Genomic DNA, 23,270 nt, shown 5'->3' with positions numbered 1-23,270 from the left:
AATGGCAGAGTGGCCCCCAAAGGTCACAGTAGTATATTCTGAACGACCAGAAGGTAGGAGCATCCTACCATGGAGTTTTGTTTTATCATTATGGCCAGTGCATGCACCTCCAGTAACACTATATATAGACCCTTCAGTAACCCCCACGAGGAAAGGAATAAAAGTATGGTATACTAGACCTGGAAGGATCCCCCTTCCTGCTACAGTCCTGTGACAGGATGGCTCTCTTGCATGCATCCTACCTGATGGACAACATTTTCCTATGTTGGTGTCATTAAAACATGTTTCTTTTCACCCCTGAGGTCTTTGTGGATTGGGAACTTCCTCTGGCTTGAGGATTATTATAATTTTTATTCCCTGAATCAAAATCTTGTTGTATCTCAATTTTTGTGCTTATCTCTAAGTTGTTGTTATCATCTGTTGCTATTGTGGAATCTGGTTACAGTGCTCCAGCTTTCTCACACAGGGACCATTGCAGAAGACTGAAAGCATGTGGATTGTAAGGCAAGAATCCCGTAGGGGTGGAGTGTGGGAAAGTTGGGGGTCCTATGGTCAGGATCCTCACTGAACTTAAACCACCTGATGATGTAAGTGACCTGTTACTAGGCTACCACTTCCACACCTTTAGGCAATAAGCTATTATTGCGCTATATAGAGAGCTCGGCCCAGTGCTCTCAGCAGAGGCAGAGACACTAGTGCTTGACCTACCACCAGGAGAACAAGCCAGGTAATAAATCCTTTAACCCCCTCCAAAAAAAATTAAGGCAAAATAACACATTTTTTCCTCATAATTAACTGAACAAATATCAGTTTTTCAAAATAAGAACAGCAACAAAATATTAGTTGATTATAGCTTGTGTTAAGTGAAGTGAATGACAGCAGTGTTAAGGGGTAGGAGAGAGAAATTGGATATAATTTATTATAAGGGATCTGTTCTACACATGCAGCAGTACAGTTTTATTTGAAATGACCTTTCGTTGGTTATAAATGTATATTGCAAACTCTAGAACAACCACTTAAAAATGTAAACAAAGAAGTACAGTTGATATACCTTAAGGAAAAAAATGTAATCACATAAAATGTACAATTAAAAACAGAAAGGCAGAAAAAGGATGGAAGACAAATAAAGAAACAAAAAACCAAGGGAAGAAACAGAAAAATTGAAATATGTGATAAGTATTAACCCAAATATATTACTAATAACTTTAAATGTGAATAGTCTAAATACATCAACTTAAATAAAGAGACTATCAGAAGGCGTAAAAGCAAGACCCAATAATATGTATCTATAAGAAACATACATTAAATATAAATACACAGATAGTTGAAAAGTAAGGGGGATGGTGAAGGATATACCATGTTGATACTGATCAAAGATAGCTGGAGTAGGTGTATTAATTTCAGACAAAGCTGATTTCATAGTAAAGAAAATTAACAGGAATAAAGAAGGGCATTACATAATGATAAAGTGGTCAGTTCTCCATGAAGACATAATTTCATGTATGTGCCTAATAACAGTGTCAAAATATGTGAGGCAGAAAGTGGTAGAATCTCAAGAATAGACAAAATTCACTATAATAAGGTCAAGAATTCAACACTCTTCTATAAGTAATTGACAGATCCTGCAGGCAAAAAATCAGTAAGGATATAGATGAACTAACTAGTAGCTTCAATTAACAGCATATAACCAACATTTATAGAATATTTCATTCAGCTGCCACACAATACTATTCTCAAGATTTCATGTATCAATCACCAAAATGGACCATGTCCTGAGTCATAAACTCACTTGACAAATTTGAAAGAATAAAAATCATATAAATATGTTCTCCAACAAAATAATGGAAAAATAGCTGGAAAAATCTCCAAGTATTTGGAGATCAAGTAGTACATTATTTTTTCTCCATGAAAGCATGTTTTATTTCCCAAGGCATACCAAGCTCTTAGCACAGGGTCTAGCACTGAGTAGGTGCTGGATAGGTACTTGTTGAATGAATTACCAAAAGCATGAATTATCATGCTTTTCCAGGTCTGCCTCATCAGAGATTTCTGAATATTCATAGATGAGTTGTCTTAAGGGGAGCTGAAGGATGGCGACATGCCAATTGGCTCCTGCACAGGGGCCTTATATTCATTTCCTGGGGCTTAGAAAGTCCCATAACAAATTAACACAGATTGAGTGGTTTAAATAAAATGTAATCTCTCACAGTTGTGGAGACCAGACACCAAAATCATGGTATCACAGGGTGATGCTCTCTCTGCGGCTCTAGAGGACACCCCCTCCAGGCATCTGACTAGCTCCTGGCCATTGCCAATGATGTTTGATAACCTTCAGCTTTGCAGCTGCAACACTGCAAACTCTGCCTGTTGTCACATGGCATTCTCCTGTGCCTCAGTGTGCACTCTCTTTTTTTCTAAATGAAGGTATCATTGATATGCAATCCTATGAAGGTTTCACATGAGCAACATCATGGTTTCAGCATTCACTCATATTATCAAGCCCCACCACCCTATTTAAATTTCTTTCCATCAGCATAGTAAGATTCTATACAGACATTTCTCATTTTCTGCATGCTATACTGTCTTCCCTGTGACCTACCTATATTGTTATTATGAATTATAATGCCCCTTAATCCCTTTCTCCCTCCCTCTCTACCCACCCTCCCCAGCCATTTGCCTCTGTTAACTGTTAGTCCCTTCTTAGCGTCTGTGAGTCTGATGCTATTTTGTTCCTTCAGGTTTGTTTGTTGTCATACTCAACAAATGAGTGAAATCACTTGGTACTTGTCTTCCTCCGCATGGTTTATTTCACTGAACACAATACCACCTAGCTCCATCCACATTGTTGCAAATGGTAGGACTTGTTTTCTTCTTATGGCTGAATAATATTCCATTGTGTATATGTACCACTTCTTCTTTATCCATTTATCTATTGATGGACACTTAGGTTTTTTCCATATCTTGGCTGTCATAAATAATGCTGCAATAAACATAGGGGAGCATATGTCCTTTTGAATCTGGAATCTTAGTTTCTTTGGGTAAAGTTCTAGGAGTGGAAATACTGGGTCAAGTGGTATTTCTATTGTTAGTATTTTGAGGCATCTCCACACTGCTTTCCACAATGGTTGAACAAATTTACATTCCCACCAACAGTGTAGGAGGGTTCCCCTTTCTCTGCATCCTCACCAGCATTTGTTGTTAATTGTCATTTGGATGCTGGCCATCCTAACAGGTGTGAGATGATATCTCATTATGGTTTTAATTTGCATTTCCCTGATAATTAATGATGTGGAGCATCTTTTCAAGTGCCTGTTGGCCATCTGAATTTCTTCTTTGGAGAACTGTCTGTTCTTATCCTCCACATATTATTTATTTATTTATTTATTTATTTATTTATTTATTTATTTATTTATTTATTTATTTATTTATTTATTTATTTATTTATTGGTATCATTAATCTACAATTACATGAAGGACATTATGTTTACTAGGCTTCCCCTTTCACCAAGTCCTCCCCACATCCCCATTCACAGTCACTGTCCATCAAAATAGTAAGATGCTGTAAAATCACTACTTGTCACCAAGGTCACAGACACTGTCCCTCAACATAGTAAGATGCTGTAAAATCACTACTTGTCTTCTCTGTATTGTACAGCCCTCCCTGTGCACCCCCAACACTATACATACTAATTGTATTGCCCCCTTTCTTTTCTTCCTGTCCTTATCCCTCCCTTCCCACCCGTCCTCCCCAGTCCCTTTCCCTTTGGTAACTATAGTCAATTCTTGGGTTCTGTGCTTCTGCTGCTGTTTTGTTTCTTCAGTTTTTCTTTGTTCTTATACTCCACATATGAGTCAAATCATTTCATACTTGTCTTTATCTGCCTGGCTTATTTTACTGAGCATACTACCCTCTAGCTCCATCCATGTTGTTGCGAATGGTAGGATTTTTTTTTCTTATGGCTGAGTAATATTCCATTGTGCATATGTACCACATCTTCTTTATCCATTCATCTACTGATAGACATTTAGGTTGCTTCCATATCATGGATATTGTAAATAGTTCAGAGATAAACATGGGGTTCACCTGTCTTTTTCAAACTGGAGTGCTGCATTCTTGGGGTAAATTCCTAGAAGTGGAATTCCTGGGTGAAATGGTATTTCTATTTTGAGCATTTTAAGGAACCTCCATACTGCTTTCCACAATGGTTGAACTAATTTACATTCCCACCAGCAGTGTAGGAGGGTTCCCCTTTCTCCACAACCTCGCCAACATTTGTTGTTGTTTTTCTTTGGATAGTAGCCATCCTTACAGGTGTGAGATGATATCTCATTGTGGTTTTAATTTGCATTTCTCTGATGACTAGTGATGTGGAGCATCTTTTCATGTGTCTGTTGGCCATCTGAATTTCTTCTTTAGAGAACTGTCTATTCAGCTCTTCTGCCATTTTTTAATAGGTGTGTGAGCATTTTATATTTTCGATGTCAACCCTTTATCGGACCTGTCATTTATGAATATATTCTCCCATACTGTAGGATAATATTTTGTTCAATTGATGGTGTCCTTTGCTGTACAGAAGCTTTTCAGCTTGATATAGTCCCATTTGTTCATTTTCGCATTTGTTTACCTTGCCAGGGGAGATATGTTCAAGAAGAGGTCACTCATGTTTATGTCTAAGAGATTTTTGCCTATGTTTTTTTCTAAGAGTTTTATGGTTTCATGACTTACATTCAAGTCTTTGATCCATTTCGAATTTACTTTTGTGTATGGGGTCAGACAGTGATCCAGTTTCATTCTCTTACATGTAGCTGTCCAGTTTTGCCAGCACCATCTGCTGAAGAGACTGTCATTTCCCCATTGTATGTCCATGGCCCCTTTATCGAATATTAAGTGACCATGTATGTTTGGGTTAATGTTTAGAGTCTCTATTCTGTTCCATTGGTCTGTGGCTCTGTTCTTGTGCCAGTACCAAATTGTCTTGATTACTGTGGCTTTGTAGTAGAGCTTGAAGTTGGGGAGTGAGATCCCCTCCACTTTATTCTTCCTCCTCAGGATTGCTTTAGCTATTCGAGGTCTTTGGTGTTTTCATATGAATTTTTGAACTATTTATTCCAGTTCATTGAAGAAAGCTGTTAGTAATTTGATAGGGATTGCATCGAATCTGTATATTGCTTTGGGCAGTATGGCCATTTTGACGGTATTAATTGTTCCTAGCCAAGAGCATGGGATGAGTTTCCATTTGTTAGTGACCTCTTTAATTTCTCTTATGAGTGTCTTATAGTTTTCAGGGTATAGGTCTTTCACTTCCTGGGTTAGGTTTATTCCTAGTTATTTTATTCTTTTTGATGCTATTGTGAATGGAATTGTCTTCCTGATTTCTCTTTCCATTACTTTATTGTTAGTGTATAGGAAAGCCACAGATTTCTGTGTGTTAATTTTGTATCCTGCAACGTTGCTGAATTCCGATATTAGCTCTAGTAGTTTCGGAGTGGAGTCTTTAGGGTTTTTTATGTACAATATCATGTCATCTGCAAATAGTGACAGTTTAACTTCTTCTTTACCAATCTGGATTTCTTGTATTTCTTTGTTTTGTCTAATTGCCGTAGCTAGGACCTCCAGTACTATGTTGAACAACAGTGGAGATAGTGGGCATCCCTGTCTTGTTCCCGATTGCAGAGGAAAAGCTTTTAGCTTCTCGCTGTTCAGTATGATGTTGGCTGTGGGTTTAACATACATGGCCCTTATTAGGTTGAGGTACTTGCCCTCTATACCCATTTTGTTGAGAGTTTTTATCATGAATGGAAGTTGAATTTATCGAATGCTTTTTCAGCATCTATGGATATCATCATGTGGTTTTTGTCTTTCTTTTTGTTGATGTGGTGGATGATGTTGATGGATTTTCGAATGTTGTACCATCCTTGCATCCCTGGGATGAATCCCACTTGGTCATGGTGTACGATCCTTTTGATGTATTTTTGAATTTGATTTGCTTATATTTTGTTGAGTATTTTTTCATCTATGTTCATCAGGGATATTGGTCTGTAGTTTTCTTTTTGGGTGGGGTCTTTGCCTGGTTTTGGTATTAGGGTGATTTTGGCTTCATAGAATGAATTTGGAAGTATTCCCTCCTATTCTATTTTTTTGAAAACTTTAAGGAGAATGGGTTTTATGTCTTTTCTGTATGTCTGATAAAATTATGAGTTAAATCCATCTGGCATGGGAGTTTTGTTCTTTGGTAGTTTTTTGATTACCACTTCGATTTCATTGGAGGTAATTGGTCTGTTTAGATTTTCTGTTTCTTTCTGGGTCAGTCTTGGAAGGTTGTATTGTTCTAGGAAGTTGTCCATTTTTCCTAGGTTTCCCAGCTTGTTAGCATACAGGTTTTCATAGTACTCTCTAAAAATTCTTTGCATTTCTGTGGGGTCCTTCGTGATTTTTCATTTCACGTTTCTGATTCTGGTGATTTGTGTTGACTCTCTTTTCCTCTTAATTAGTCTGGCTAGAGGCTTATCTATTTTGTTTATTTTCTCGAAGAACCCTCTCTTGGTTTCATTGATTTTTGCTATTGTTTTATTCTTCTCCATTTTATTTATTTCTTCTCTGATCTTTATTATGTCCCTCCTTCTGCTGACCTTAGGCCTCATTTGTTCTTCTTTTTTCCAATTTCAATAATTGTGACATTAGACCATTCATTTGGGATTGTTCTTCCTTCTTTAAGTATGCCTGGATTACTATATACTTTCCTCTTAAGACTGCTTTTGCTGTATCCCACTGTAGTTGGGGCTTTGTGTTATTGTTGTTGTTTGTTTCCATATATTGCTGGATCTCCATTTTGATTTGGTCATTTATCCATTGATTATTTTGGAGCGTGTTGTTAAGCCTCCATGTGTTTGTGAGCCTTTTTGCTTTCTTTGTACAGTTTATTTCTAGTTTTATGCCTTTGTGGTCTGAAAAGGTGGTTGGTAGGATTTCAGTCTTTTGGAATTTACTGAGGCTCTTTTTGTGGCGTAGTATGTGGTCTATTCTGGGGAATGTTCCATGTGCACTTGAGAAGAATGTGTATCCTGTTGCTTTTGGATGTAGAGTTCTGTAGATGTCTGTTAGGTCCATCTGTTCTAGTGTGTTTTCCAGTGCCTCTGTGTCCTTACTTATTTTCTGTCTGGTGGATTTGTCCTTTGGGGTGAGTGGTGTGTTAAAGTCTCCCAAAATGAATTCATTGCATTCTATTTCCCCCTTTAATTCTGTTACTATTTGTTTCACATATGTTGGTGCTCCTCTATTGGGTGCATATATATATTTAGAATGGTTATATCCTCTTGTTGGACTGAGCCCTTTATCATTCTGTAATGTCCTTCTTTATCTTTTGTTACTTTCTTTATTTTGAAGTCTATTTTGTCTGATAGCAGTATTGTGGCACCTGATTTTTTTCTCTCTTTTATTTGCATAAAATATCTTTTTCCATCCCTTGACTTTAAGTCTATGCATTTCTTGGGGTTTGAGGTGAGTCTCTTGTAAGCAGCATATGGATGGGTCTTGCTTTTTTATTCATTCTATTACTCTGTGTCTTTTGATTGGTGCATTCAGTCCATTTACATTTAGGGTGATTATTGAAAGGTATGTACTTATTGCCATTGCAGGCTTTAAGTTTGTGGTTACCAGAGGTTCAGGGTTAGCTTCTTTACTATCTTACTGTCTAACTTAACTCATTTATTGAGCTATTATAAACACGGTCTGATGATTCTTCATTTCTCTCCCTTCTTATTCCTCCTCCTCCCTTCTTCATATGTTGTGTGTTTTGTTCTGTGCTCTTTTTAGGAGTGCTCCCATCTAGATCAGTCCCTGTAAGATGTCCTGTAGAGGTTTTTTGTGGGAGACAAATTCCCTCCACTCTTGCTTGTCTGGGAATTGTTTAATCCCTCCTTCATATTTAAGTGATAATCGTGCTGGATACAGTAATCATGGTTCGAGGCCCTTCTGTTTCATTGCATTAAGTATATCATGCCATTCTCTTCTGGCCTGTAGGGTTTCTGTTGATAAGTCTGATGGCAGCCTGATGGGTTTTCCTTTGTAGGTGACCTTTTTTCTCTCTCTGGCTCCCTTTAATACTTTGTCCTTGTCTTTGATCTTTGCCATTTTAGTTATTATGTGTCTTGGTGTTACCCTCCTTGGATCCCTTGTCATGGGAGTTCTGTGTACCTCTGTGATCTGAGAGGCCATTTCCTCCCCTTGTTTGGGGAAATTTTCAGCAATTATTGCTTCAAAGACACTTTCTATCCCTTTTTCTCTCTCTTCTTCTGGTACCCTTATAATGCAGATATTGTTCCATTTCGATTGGTCACTCAGTTCTCTTAAAATTCTTTCATTCCTGGAGATCCTTTTATCTCTCTCTGCATCAGCTTCTCTGCATTCCTGTTCTCTGTTTTCTGTTCCGTTAATGGTCTCTTACATCTCGTCCATTCTGTTTTGAAGTCCTTCCAGTGCTTGTTTTATTTCTGTATTCTCCCTCCTTAGTTCTTTCATATTTCTCTGCAAGTCCATCAGCATGGTTAGGGCTTTTGTTTTGAATTCTTTTTCAGGAAGACTGGTTAAATCTATCTCCCCAGGTTCCTTCTCAGGGGAAGATGTAGCAGATGTCGAAGCTGTCTCGGATAGTCTTGTCTGGATCAAATTTTTTTGCCTTTTCATGTTGATAGGTGCAATGGTGAGCTATTTACTTTCTGTGAGCTGGGAGGGCCAAGGCTTTCCACTAGCTCCTGGCCTTTTTATACTGGGACAACTGTGACCCCCTAGTTTCTTGTGTTGGGCAATTGCGTGTAGACTGTGTCTCTGTATCTTGCCCAGCCGGTATGGCAGAAGCTCCCTTGCTGTGGGCGTGTCCTGCCTCAGGCCGCTGCTCTGCATGGCGGGGCCCTGGAGGGGTAAAGGGATGGGGGGTGCTGATTGGCTGTTTACTGCCGTGAGGGGTCTCAGAGCTGTTTTCCAGGGGTCAGTGCACCGGAGGTTCCCTGGAATTTCCAGCTGCTGAACTTTGACCCGATTAGCTTCCGTCCAGCTGTGACGCCCCTGTCCCTTTAAGATTTTCAAAAAGCCCTCGCTTTTCTTTGTCACAGGGGCGCCAGCTTCGGAACCTGCTCAAAGATCATGCTGCCCTGTTTACCTAGTTTCCAGCACCCCACGCATGCACTGTGTCTGTGCTCTGATGTGGATGGCTAGGGCTGGTTGTTTAGCAGTCCTGGGCTCCCTCTCCCTCCCCGCTCTGACTCCTCTCCTCCCCCCGGGAGCTGGGGTGAGGGGTGCTCATCTCTCACTGGGCTGGGGCTTGTATCTTACCCCTTTCACCAGGCGCTGGGTTCTTGCAGGTGTGGATGTAGTCTGGCTGTTGTCCTGTGTCTTCTGGTCTCTCTTTTAGGATTAGTTGTATTTGTTGTAATTTCAAAAATATATATGTCTTTGGGAGGAGATTCCCACTGTCCTACTCATGCCGCCATCTTGGCTCCACCTCTCCACACATTATTTAATCAGGTTATTTTTTGAGGGTGCGTTCAGGCATGTGAAATCTTTATATATTTTGGATGTTAACCCCTTATTGGATATGTCATTTATGAATATATTCTCCCATAATGTAGGATGTCTTTTTGTATGGTTGATGATGTCTTTTTTGCTGTACAAAGCTTTTTAGTTTCATGTCCTCTTTTTCATTTTTGCTTTTGTTCCTCTTGCCTAAAGAGATGTGTTCAGGAAAAAATTGCCGATGTTTATATTCAAGAGATATTTGCCTATGTTTTCTTCTGTGAGTTTTATAGTTCCATAACTTACATTCAGGTCTTTGATCCATTTCAAGTTTACTTTTGTGTATGGAGTTAGACAATAATCCAGTTTCATTTTCTTTCATGTAGCTGTCCCATTTTGTGAACACTAGTTGTTGATGATGCCCTCACTTCTACATTGCATATCCATGGCTCTTTTATTGTATATTAATTGGCCATATACATTTGGGTTTATATCTGGGCTCTCTAGTCTGTTCCATTTATCTATGAGTCTGTTCTTGTGCTAGTACCCAATTGTCTTGACTACTGTGGCATTGTAGCAGAGCTTTAAGTTGGGGAGCATAATCCCCCCAGCTTTATTCTTCATTCTTAGAATTACTTTTGCTATTCAAGGTATTTTGTGGTTCCATATGAATTTCAGAACTATTTGTTCCAGTTTCTAGAAGAATGCTGTCTGTATTTTGATAGGGATTGCATTGAATCTGTAGATTGTTTTAAGCATGATGGGCATTTTGACAATAGTAATTCTTTTTACCCAAAACATGGGATGAATTTCCATTAATTTGTTTCCTCTTTAATTTCTCTCAGTAGTGTTTATGGTCTTTGGGGTATAGATCCTTTGCCTTCTTAGTTAGGTTTATTCCTAGGTATTTTATTCTTCTTGATGGATTTGTAAATAGAGTGGTTTTCCTGATTAATCTTTCTGCTAGTTCATTGTTAGTGTATAGGAATGCAACAGATTTCTCCATATTAATTTTGTGTCCTGCAATGTCGCTGAATTCAATTGTTAGTTCTAGTAGTATTTTGGTGGATTCTTAGGGTATTTTATGTACGGTATCATGTCAGTTCAAATTCTTACTTACCAATCTGGATGCATTGTGTTGTCTGATTGCCATGGCTAGGACCTCCAGAACTATGTTGAATAAAAGTGGGGAGAGTGTGATGCCTTGTCTTGTCCCTGATCTTAGAGGAAAAGATTACAGCTTTTCATTGTTAAGTATGATGTTGGCTGTGGGTTTGTAATATATGGCCTTTATTATGTTGAGGTACTTCCTCTCTATACCCATTGTGGTGATAGTTTTTATCATGAATGGATGTTGAATTTTGTCAAATGCTTTTTCAGCATTTATAGAGATGATCGTATGATTTTTGTCCTTCTTTTTGTTGATGTGGTCTATGATGTGAATTGATTTTTGACTATTGTATGATCCTGGCATCCCTTGAATAAATCTACTTGATCATAATGGATGATCTTTTTGATGTATTTTTGAATTAAGTTTTCTAATATTTTGTTGAGTATTTTTGCATCTATGTTCATCAGGGATATTGGTCTCTAATTTTCTTTTGTGTGGCGTCTTTGCCTGGTTTTGGTATTATAGTGATGCTGGCCTCATAGAATGAGTTTGGAGGTATTCCCTCCTCTTCTACTTTTTGGAAACCTTCAAGGAAGATGGGTATTAGTTCATCTCTAAATGTTTGATAAAATTCAGTGGCAAAACCACCTGTTCCAGGGGTTTCGTTCTTATGTAGTTTTTTGATTACCAATTCAATTTCATTACTGGTAATTGGTCTGTTCATATTTTCTGTTTCTTTCTGGGTCAGTCTTGGAAGATTGTATTTTTCTAGAAATTTATCTATTTCTTCTAGGTTATCCAAAATTTTAGTATATCATTTTTCATAGTATTCACTAACAATTATTTCTATTTCTGTGGTATCTGTAGCGATTTTTCCTTTATCATTTCTGATTCTGTTTATGTGTGTACACTCTTTTTTTTTTGACAGGTCTCACTAGAGGGTTATCTGTTTTGTTTATTTACTCAAAGAACCAACTCCTGGTCTCATTAATTCTGTCTATTGTTTTATTCTTCTCAAATCTCTAATCTTTATTATGTCCTTCCTTCTATTAAGTTTGGGCCTTATTTTTTCTTCTTTTTTCTAGTTTAATTAATAGTGAGTTTAGACTGTTCATTTGGGATTGTTCTTCTCTCTTCATGTAAGCCCGTTTTGCAATATAATTTCCTCTGAGAACTGTCTTCTCTAAGTCCCACAGATTTTGAGGTGATGACTTGTTATTTTCATTTTTCTCCATATATTGCTTGATCTTTGTTTTCATTTGGTCATTGACCCTTTGATTACTTAGGAGCATGTTGTTAAGCCTCTATGTGTTTGTGGACTTTTTCATTTTCTTTGCACAATTTATTTCTAGTTTCCTGTCTTTGTGGTCTGAGAAGTTGGTTGGGACAATTTCAATCCTTCTTAAGTTACTGAGGCTTTTTTTGTGGCCTAGTATGTAATCTATTCTGAAAAATGTTCCATGTGCAATTAAGAAGAATGTGTATGCTGCTGCTATTGGATAGAGTGTTCTGTAGATATCTGTTAGTTCCATCTGTTCTAATGTATTCTTCAGTGCCTCTGTCTCTTTATTTACTTTCTGTCTTATTGATCTGTACTTTGGAGTGAGTGGTGTGTTGAAGTCTCCTGAAATGAATTGTATTTCCCCCTTTAATTGTTAGTATTTGTTTCACATATGTATGGCTCCTATATTGGTTGTATAGATATTTATAATGTTTATATCCTCTTGTTTGACTGAACCCTTTATCACTACATAATATCCTGCCTTGTCTTTTGTTACTTTCTTTGTTTTGAAATCTATTTTGTCTGATATAAGCACTACTATCCTGCTTTTTTCTCCCTATTATTTTTATGAAATATCCGTTTCCATCCCTTAACTTTTAGTCTGTGTATGTCTTTGGGTTTGAAGTGAGTGTCTTGTAGGCAGCATATAGATTGGTCATGTTTTTTTAATCCATTCTGTAACTCTGTGTCTTGCCTGTTGCATTCAGTCCATTTACATTTAAGGTGATTACCAATAGATATGTACTTATTGCCATTGCAGGCTTTAGATATGTGTTTACCAAAGGATCAAGGGAAGCTTCCTTACTATATAACTGTCTAACTTAACTTGCTTATTGTGCTATTTCAAACACAGTCTGAAGGTTTATTTATTCTCCCTCCACCTTTCTCTTCCTCCTCCACTCTTTATATATTAGGTGTCATATTTTGTACTATTTGTGTATCCCTTGACTGACTTTGTGGATAGTTGATTTAATTTTGTATTTTCTTAGTAATTAATAAGTCTATTTCTTTTAGTATGGTGTTATTTTCTCTGGTGACAGCTACTTAGCCTTAGGAGCAATTCCATCTATAGCAGTCACTTTAAAATATACTATTGAGATGGCTTGTTGGAGGTAAATTCCCTCAACTTTTGTTTATCTGGAAACTAATCCCTGCTTGAAATTTAAATGATAATCCTGCTGGGTAGCATATTTTTGGTTAGAGGTCGTACTGTTTTATTGCATTGAATATATTATGCCACTCCCTTCTGGCCTGTAAGGTTTCTGCTGAGAAGTCTGATGATAGCCTGATGGATTTTTCTTCGTATGTGATCTTCTCTTTCTGGCTGCTTTTAATAGTCTGTCCTTATCCTTGATCTTTGCCATTTTAATTACTATATGTCTTGGTGTTGTCTTCCTTGGGTACCTTGTGTTGGGATATCTCTGTACTTCCTTAAACTGAGAAACTATTTCCTTCCCCAGATTGGAGAAGTTTTCAGCAATTATTTTCTCAAAGAGACTTTCTATCCCTTTTTCTCTCTTCTTCTTCTGGTACCCCTATAGTGTCAATATTGTTCCATTTGTATCAGTTGAACAGATCTCTTATTATTCTTTCATTCCTAGAGATCTTTTTTCTCTCTGTGCCTCAGCTTGTTTTCCTGTTCTATAATTTATATTTAATTTACTGTCTCCTCTACTCTATTGTTAAATCCCTCCATTGTATGTGTCATTTCAGATGCTGTTTTCAAAGTTTCTATCTCTTTCTTGAAGTCCTCCCTGATATGTTGAATATTATTCTGTAGCCCAGTGAGCACGTTTATGATTTTTATTTGGAAATCTTTATCAAGAATATTCATGATTTCAGTTTCACTAAGCTCTCCTTCTGGAGTTTTTTCTTGAAATGTTGTTTGGACAAATTTCTTCTTTTTTTAAGTGTTTCTTGTGAGATGAGAGCTTTGTGTAGGCAGCACCCTCTCCTCAGAAGCTCTACTTTTTGGAGCTGCTGAGCTCCTGTAGCGGTGGGGCACTCAGGTGAGCAGAACTGGTACCTGATGGGTAGAAAGAGCTTACTCCTTCCCATATAAAGAGCCTGCCTCCACTGCCAGCTCCAGTGGGCCAAGCACACAGGGAGGAGCCTCTGCCTATGCCCCTGCAGCTGCCATAGGTGGGGCCACCCTACTGCTGGCCTGGCTTGATAGTGTTTGCATCAGGTAAGCTGGACGTTTTCCTGCCAGGAGGAAGGAGCAGCAGAATGTGTACGGCAGTGTGGGTCCTTGGGGCAGCATTGCCAGCCAAGGGAATGGAGCATCTGAAGCTCCTGAGAGTTCCCAATCTGCTGGGCTGTATGTGCTGGTATGATTTTGTCCATCTTCTCCTTCTGAGTAGTGAGCTCTGTGTAATCTTTGCCCCTTTCGCACCCCTCTCTCTGTTTGGAAGTCTTCCAAAGTGCTCACATTTTTGTTGTTCCAAGGGGCCCAATTGTGCATACCTGTTCTCCATAAGCAGCTGGAATCTCTGTCTTTCCAAGTACTCTGCCTGTCTTTGCTTTCCAGCCCCACTATTCTCCAAAGTACAAGATAATGTGGGTTTGTGCTCCAAGATCAGATCTTCAGGGCTGGGTGTTCAGTAGTCCTGGGCTTCTACTTCCTCCCCTGTCTGTTTCTCTTCTTCCTGCTTTTGGGCTGGGGTGGTGGAAGGGCTTGGGTCCTTCCAGATCACAGCTTTGCTACTTTACCTTTTTTCTGTGAGTTCTTCTCATTTCCCCAGATGTAGGCTGTCTGTTCTGTAGTCTTTGGGTTGCTCTTTCAGGATTAGCTGTATTTGCTGTATTTTTGTATTATATGTGGTCCTGAGAGGACGTTTTGCCTCACTTCTCATGCCACCATCTTTTTTTGAAAAGTAGTACATTTCTAAGTAACATGTAGATTATAGAGAAACTCTCAAGACAAATTTAAAAACATTTTGAACTTAATTAAAATATTAAATCAAAATCTGTGGGATGCAGTGAAAGCAGTGCTTAGAGAAATTTATTTCATTAAATATATATGTTAAAAATGAAAAAAATATATTGAGAATCATTCAGATAGGTTTCTGCCTTTGAAAACTAGTAAAATAGAGCAAATTAAATCTAAAGTAAGCAGAAAAAAGATAATGATAGTTATAATGGATAACAACAGAATTGAACACAGGAAAACAATAGGGAGAATCAATGCAACCAAAAGCTGGTTTTTGAAAAGTTCAATAAAGGTGATAAATGTTTAGCCAATGTAACCAGAAAAGAAAAGACAAAACAAACCTGCAATGTCATAAATAAAATAAGAATTTTCACTACCAATCCAAGGGATTTTAAAAGAACAATAAAGGAATATTATGATCAATTCTATGCCCCTTAGCACTTATCATTAATACTAAACCTCTAAACCCAGCCCTGTCACCATGACTCTCAGCAGATAACTTCTTTGCTAACTCAAGTCTTCACTGTATGTTCTCTAATGCTACAAATATCCCCTCTTTCTCTTGCTCCTCTCTCTTCCATTAGATTCTCCTACTTGGTGTACAAGCATAGATATGTATTATGAAGTCTATATATTTTTCTTACTTTTCAAAAATATCCATTTTCTCTTTCATTTATTACCTTCTCTTTGGGGAATAGTTGAAGCTTTCTGTGCTGTTATGTCTTTATGTTTATTTTTAGAAGAGCAGAAGCTTTTATTTTAGAGATAAAGTGAGAGGATAGAGCTCCTGGCTTACACCAGGTGGAGACAAGAGAGTCTCAGGGTGGTGTGTTGTCTAGAGCCTTTATAGGTGGTTGAAAGTCAAAGGGCTAGGGAAGAATAACTGATAAATGGTCCCAAAATGTTTATCTTTGAAGAGACATTAAGATTCTTATTAGTCTTCCCAGTTATTTACAAAAAATTTACTGCTCTGATTTCCTCCCAGTATAGCAGCTTCCTGGTCTGTGAGTATATCACTCAAGACTTCCTGCTTTGCTCCCAAGGTGGGCTGAATTATTGGCTGTTAAATAATATATTAAGAAACTTACTTTTTAACTAATTGGGTTTTAAGATGCAGTCTTACTTTCGAGATGGAATCCTTCCTGTTTTACTACATTGTTCTGGTCTTGCTTGTTAAATTGACCAGGTTTCAAATCACTTGATTAGGGCTCGAGGAAGAAAAGCAGAACCTGGGTAAAGTCAGAAAAATAAGCTGGGCCTCCCCAGCAGACCAAAACAAACCTCACAATGGATTATATTGCTTTATTTTTTTTTCTGAAGGCCCTCACCCTACCCTATCTAAGCCCATGGTCTCTATCTTATTTCCCCTTCTGCAGATGGAGACCGTAGCTCCTGCTAGGGTAAAGTGGGCAATGACCACTCAGGCTGCTTCATGCTAAGAGGGGGCACAGTAAAGGGTGCAGTTAGGTCTCCATCACTGGTCAGTCAAGAGGGCCTCAGAAGATAGGCATTTTCATCCTGCATTCCCTTTCCATCACCATTTCAGTTTTATGGCTTTAAAAATATTTAGAAAAACAGCTCCATATTTTAGTAGTCCAATGGACTTCTGGGTCTGACATAGCTTGGAATTGCTTTTGGAGTTCCTGGAGTGAATCAGAGACAGTTTGTAAATAATTTGGAATGTACACACAACACTCAACTTTAATTATAGCACAGGTTCTACCCTGTGCTGATGTTACAATGTCTAGTGCCATTCTATTTTGTAGAATTGCTTGGTGCCTGAGTTTAATTTTACTATTAAGGCCTTTTGAGTAAAACTGGTTAAGGATTTGATAATGCAAATTACATCTTCTAAAACAAGAGATGGTATAAAAACGGAGGCTAGGTGATGATACCAACGAAAAACACTCCTAGTCCATTGATGTTGGAGGCTTGGAAATTTTGCAGGGTGTGGGATGTTCTTAGCCCAACATACTTGCAACCAAGAAAATCGTGGAGTGCATCTCCCTATCCACCCTAGAGGGAAACATGGCCAAAGATTAGGTCCATACAGCCAGTGAATGCCATTTGGGGCTTGTCAGTCGACACCAGAACGGGTTTGTCGAATCTGTGGCAAGCCAATCTGCAGTCTGTAAAATTATTACATGTGAAGAGTGGTCTTTGAGAAGCCAGCCTAAATATCGGGTGAAGCATGAGCAATGTTTATTGGAATGGTTTCTCTGATCCCAGCATAGGGAAGCCTTTTGACTCAAGTGTCTGCCATTGGAATAACCTAAATGTACTCGTCCCAGATTTGAAAAAAAAAAACTGCCTTTATATATATATGTGATTATTTTCAGTGAGAATTGGCACATTGTAGGCATTTTGAAGTTGAGGTAGAGCTATAATGGTAGTTAAATTCTTTGTAGCATCATAGGAGAAGGGGAATTTATGCCATTTAACTTATTGAGACTTTAGGGAAAAGAAACTGCTTTGATAATTGGAAAACCCGTTTCAATTTTTCAACATTAAGAGCAGACTAATAGCTTAAGAAAACTTTTCCCTTTTAACAAATAGAAAACAAAACTCTGATTTTGATATTAAGACTCATTTGCTTTAATTTCATATAGCGTGACCATATCAATTCTTGCAGAAACTTTCTACAACTTTCTTTTTTACATTCACAGTTCTCCTTCTTTAAATAAACAGCTGTGCTTTAGAACAAGTTACCTTATTTTAGCCTTAATAAAATGCATTTCAATTTCTTACACCTTCTCTTATCAAAACACACATCTTTTCTAGCATGCAGAGATGTTTTCCTTTTTGTTTTAAGTAGTTTTAATTAGAACTTTAAACCATTAGAAACTTTATTACATGTGAACAATGAGTTTTCAGTGAACAATGAGAAGTAAGCTATTGTAAACTGTTATACTAGCATTCTTTAGATTGACAAATTTATGAACAAATTTTACAATCTCTGGAAACATGTGCTTTAGCACAATTTTTCAATAAGCACAAAATATGTCCACTTAGCAAAACTTTAAGGTTTTAAGTTACCATAAAGATTTTCAAGCCGTATGTAGGTATACACTCTGTAACACACTGTAACACACAATTACTAATAAATTCAGTTATCATTTAGTTCACTAGTTCTTAACAACCATGTTAGATTACTTACAAAACCATCACTAAACATGATAAAGTCAAGCCTCTCTAAGCATTTTTTCTTTTGAAAGATTTAAGCTAGGATGGGTTGCAGAAGATAAATTTCTTGTCTCAGGGATTCTAGTTTAAAATCCTCTCAATTTTTGAGGATAATGATGAACCCAATAAATAGAATAGATATCTAACGAAGGGATTTTGAAAACTAGTTTTATATTGTACTAGTCCACAAGACTTTTGACCATTTTCATTTCTTATAACAAAATTAATTTAGCTGCATAACCTTATTATATCTTACACTTATCTAAGGGGCCAAGCCTCTCTAATCAGAGGGTTTGTATTGAGGCCAGGCTTGTGTGCAGAAGATAAGGCACTTCTTTTTCAGGGTTTGGAGATCAAATTGCTCCCAATTCTTCGTAATGCACACCAGAGGCATGTCTGGCTTTAAACTTGAGGAGGATGCTCCCATTTGGAAGAAAGAGAAAAAGACAGGTGTGCTAAACTTGGTTGGCCTTTTTTCTGTGAGGGTGTCCCCTCACCTTTGAGCCTTGGTGACAGTGGTCAGTCACCTCCTCTGCCAGGCTTACTGGACTTAACCACTCCCTACCAGCATGGCCTGCACCTTGCCTTGATTTCCCTCTTGCTTTCCCACTAAGCAAGAGTTGCCTCAGAGCTCTGGATTTAGTGGAACCTTATCAGTGTGTTCTCACATTGTGCCTTTTGGTAGTTCTAATCCAGACCCTAATTTCTTCTGCATGGGCTTTAGCATAGTGCACTTGCGATCATTCTTTGAGAGGCCACTGCATGCCTGATAAGTGCAGGGACTGTGTGACCTCTCGCTGCCAGAGCAGTGGTTGCTCAGAGTCACAAACCTGTTCCACTTCCCTTGGGCTGCAGAAAAGGAAGTGCTGTACCCCAGCATGACTCCCTCTAAGGAAGAGAGGTCAACAGAATAGAGCCATTTACATGTTGGGATCAGTTTTCAGCTTGACTACTTCACAAACTTCATTTACATTACACAGGAGAAATTTGCACAGTCCCAAGGGGACTGCTTCAAATGAGGAGGAGGGGAACTTTTGCTAAGGCCAAAGATAGAATTCAGACAGAGGCTGCCATGGACAGTTATGAAGGTGTAAGGGGTCTGTACTCTTAAACATCAGTTTCTGCCACTGCCTGGGAATTATTCTGCTGTCACCCACTGTAAGAAATATTATCTGTGAGACAAGAGGTCAGGGGTCATTTGCAACTCTTGCATAAACAGCAGCCTAGCCAGAGGTTCACTCAGCACCATTGGATCAATTATTCAGAGCCTGCATTCAAGAACAGCTGTCTACTAGACCAGTCTGCTCTTGGAGTCTGCAGATTAGGATAGGAAAGTAGGAAGTCAGCGCAGCCACTCTGCAACATTCCTATTTGAAGGCGGAGGATCAAAGAGCAGCAGACACCAGGAAACCTTGCATCTGAGACTTGAGACTGGTAGTCAACACTAATCATCTTTTAAGTGGCTAAAGGGTGCCCAGAAACATCTTTATTAGATCAAGAGTATGAAGGGCCAAGATGGCTGTATAAGTAGGGTGGTGGAAATCTCCCCAAACTGTATATATTTTGAAAATACTGCAAATACAACTATTCATAAAGAGAGACCAGAAGATGAAGTACAATAGCCAGGCTACATCTACAACTGTGAGTACTCAGCATTCCATGAAAAGGGTAAGATAGAAAGCCATGACCCAGCAGGAACTGAGCACTCAGATCATGCCAGCTCACTGGGGAGAGGAAAATAATTGGAGTGGAGAGGGAGTGGAAGCACAGGACTACTAAATAACCAACCCTAGTAATCTGCACCAGGAGCACAGACACATTGCATGGTGTACTGGATATTAGAGAAATGGAAAAGTAAAATCCAAGATGGATACTGCAAGCCGGTCCCCACAGCTGGCTCCCCTGGGATGAAAGAAAGTAGGCACTTTAAAAGTCTTAAAAGGAGAAAGGTTTAACAGGTGGGCAAAATGATCCTGGCATACTCATCCCAGCAGGCTGGGAATCTTAAGGAACTTCAGGTGCCCCAAACCCCTGGGTGGCAACACAACTCCAAAGCCCCTCACAGTGATAAGCAGCCTGCTGTACATTCCCCCAGGCAGCACTGCAAGGAAAGTGGCTGACCCACCATTGCTGCAGATTAGCCAGGGAACAGCCCTGCCCACAGCAATGACACAAAGTCTCCTCCCAGCACACAGCTAATCAGGTCAGACCCAGAGGCTGCTGCCAGCATACAGCTACCCAGCACAGACAGAAGAAGCCGGCACAATGTCTGGAAGGAATGAAGGGGTCCATTCTCACAGGAGAACACACATCACATGACTGTGACCCCTGGCAGTGCCTTAGGCCATCCCGAGGGCCACCCCACCCATGACAGATCAGGGAATTAACCCAGAGACTTCTCTCTGTGTGAGGGTAACTGGTACAGGCAGTGGAGAAGGGCAAGGCAATGAGCAAGCAGGAAGGGACTTTGTTCTTCAAGGTGACATAGGAGCAACTTGCCAGAGATCACTTCTATTGCCATGAAAAGGCAGAAGAACCAGGTCCAGTCCAAAATCACTCAAACAATGCCAAAGAGAGGGCCTGGCAAGAAAGATTTAACCAATCTTCTTGAAAAATACTTCAAAATAAAAGTCATAACCATGCTGTTGGAGCTGCAGAGAAATATGCAGGAGCTAAGGGATGAAGTCCAGAGGGAGATAACGGAAACAAAACAATCAATAGAAGGACTTAATAGCAGACTGGATGATGTGTAAGAGACTGTTAATGGAATAGAATTCAGAAAACAGGAATACAGAGAAGCTGAGGCAGAGAGATAAAAGGATCACTAGGAATGAAAGAATATTAAGAGAACTTTGTGATGAATCTAAATGGAACAATATTCTCATAATAGAGGTACCAGAAGAAGAAGAGAGATAAAAAGTGATAGAAAGTGTCTTTGAAGAAATAATTGCTGAAACTTCCCCAAGCTGGGGAAGGAAATAGTTTCTCAGACCATGGAAGCCCACAGATCTCCCAACATAAGGGACCCAAGGAGAACAACACCAAGACATATAATAATTAAAATGGCAAAGTTCAAAGACAAGGACAGGGTATTAAAGGAAGCCAGAGAGAGAAAAAAGATCACCTACAAAGGAAAACCCAACAGGCTATCATCAGACCTCTCAACAGAAACCTTACATGCCCAAAGAGAATGTCATGATACATTTAATGCAATGAAACAGAAGAGCATTGATACAAGACCCCTGTGTCCAGTAAGATTGTCATTTAAATTTGAAGTAGGGATTAAACAATGTCCAGATAAACAAAAGTTGATAGCATTTGTCTGGCACAAAACACCTCTACAGCATGTTTAAAAGGGACTGCTCTAGATGGAAGCTCTCCTAAGGCTAAATAGAGGCCACCAGAGAAAATAAAATCACAGCAAAGAAAGCAGACCAACCGAATACTAACTAAAGGCAAAAAATAAAATCAACTAGCCATAAAAACAGTCAAGGGAAACACAAAAGAGTACAGAATAAAACACATAATATATAAAGAGTGGAGGAGGAAGAATAAGAAGGATGAGAAAGAATCATCAGATTGTATTTATAATAGCATAATAAGTAAGTTAAAGTTAGATGGTTAGATAGTAAAGAAGCTACTCTTGAATCCTTGGTAACCACGAATCCAAAGTCTGCAATGGCAATAAGAACATATGTATTGATAACCACTCTAAATGCAAATGGACTGAATGCAAGAATCAAAAGACACAGAGTAATAGAATGGATAAAAAAGCAAGAACCATCTATATGCTGCTTACAAGAGATTCACCTCAAACGCAAAGACATACACAGATTAAAACTGAAGGGATGGAAAAATATATTTTCATGCAAACAATAAGGAGAAACAACCCTGTGTTGCAGTACTTGTATCAGACAAAATAGACTTCAAAACAAAGAAAGTAACAAGAGATAAAGATGCACTTTGCATAATGATAAAGGGGTCACTACCACAAGAGGATATAACCATTATATATCCTCACAGGAGCACCAACATATGTCAAACAAATACGAATCTAATTAAAGGAAGAAATAGAATGCAGTGCATTTACTTTAGGAGACTTCAACACACCACTCCCTGAAAGGGACAGATCAACAAGACAAAAAATAAGTATGGACACAGAGGCACTGAAAAACACAATAGAACAGATAGACCTAACAGATATCTACAGAACTCTACACTCAAAAGCAGCAGGATACACATTCTTCTCAAGTGCACATGTAAGATTTTCTGGAAAAGCCCACATAATAGGCGACAAAAAGTGCCTCAGTAAATTAAAAGTTTGAAATTCTACCAAACAATTTCTCATATAACAAAGGTATAAAACTAGAAATAAATTGTGAAAAGAAAACAAAAGGCTCACAAACACATGGATGCTTAACAACATGCTCCTAAATAATTGATGGATCAATGACCAAATTAAAACAGAGATCAAGCAATATATGGAGACAAATGACAACAACAGCACAATGCCACTACTTCTGTGGGACACAGATAAGGCAGTTTCAAGAGGAAAGTATATATCAATCCAGGCCTATTTAAAGAAGGAAGAACAATCCCAAATGAACAGTCTAAAGTCACAACTATTGAAACTGGAAAAAGAAGAACAAATGAGGCCCAAAATCAGGAGAAGGAGGAACATAATAAATATCAGAGAAGAAATGAATAAAATCATGAAGAAAAAAATAGAGGAAATCAATGAAATCAAAAGCTGGTTCTTTGAGAAAATAAACAAAATAGATAAGCCCCCAGCCAGACTTATAAAGAGAAAAAGGGGTATAAACACACATAAACAGAATCAGAAATGTTAAAGGAGAAATCACTATGGACATCACAGAAATACAAAGAATTATTAGAGAATACTATGAAAATCTATATGCTAACCAACAAGATAACCTAGGAGAAATGGACAACTTTCTAGAAATATACAACCTACTAAGTCTGACCAAGGAAGAAACAGAAAATCTAAACAGACCAATTAGCAGCAATGAAATTGAAGCGGTAATCAAAAAACTACCCAAAAACAAAATCCCTGGTTCAGAAGGATTCACCACTGAATTTTCTCAGACACCTAGAGAAGAGGTAGTACCCATTCTTCTTAAAGTTTTCCAAAAAATAGAAGAGGAGGGAATACTTCCAAACCCATTCTATAATGCCAGTATCACTCTAATATGAAAACCAGGCAAATATCCCACAAAAAAGAAAATTACAGACC

The sequence above is a fragment of the Manis javanica genome, chromosome X (genome assembly GCF_040802235.1).
Source record: "Manis javanica isolate MJ-LG chromosome X, MJ_LKY, whole genome shotgun sequence".
NCBI classification, from domain to species: Eukaryota; Metazoa; Chordata; class Mammalia; order Pholidota; family Manidae; genus Manis; species Manis javanica.
The sequence above is the reverse complement of the archived record's forward strand: the minus strand, read 5'-3'. Positions refer to the sequence as shown.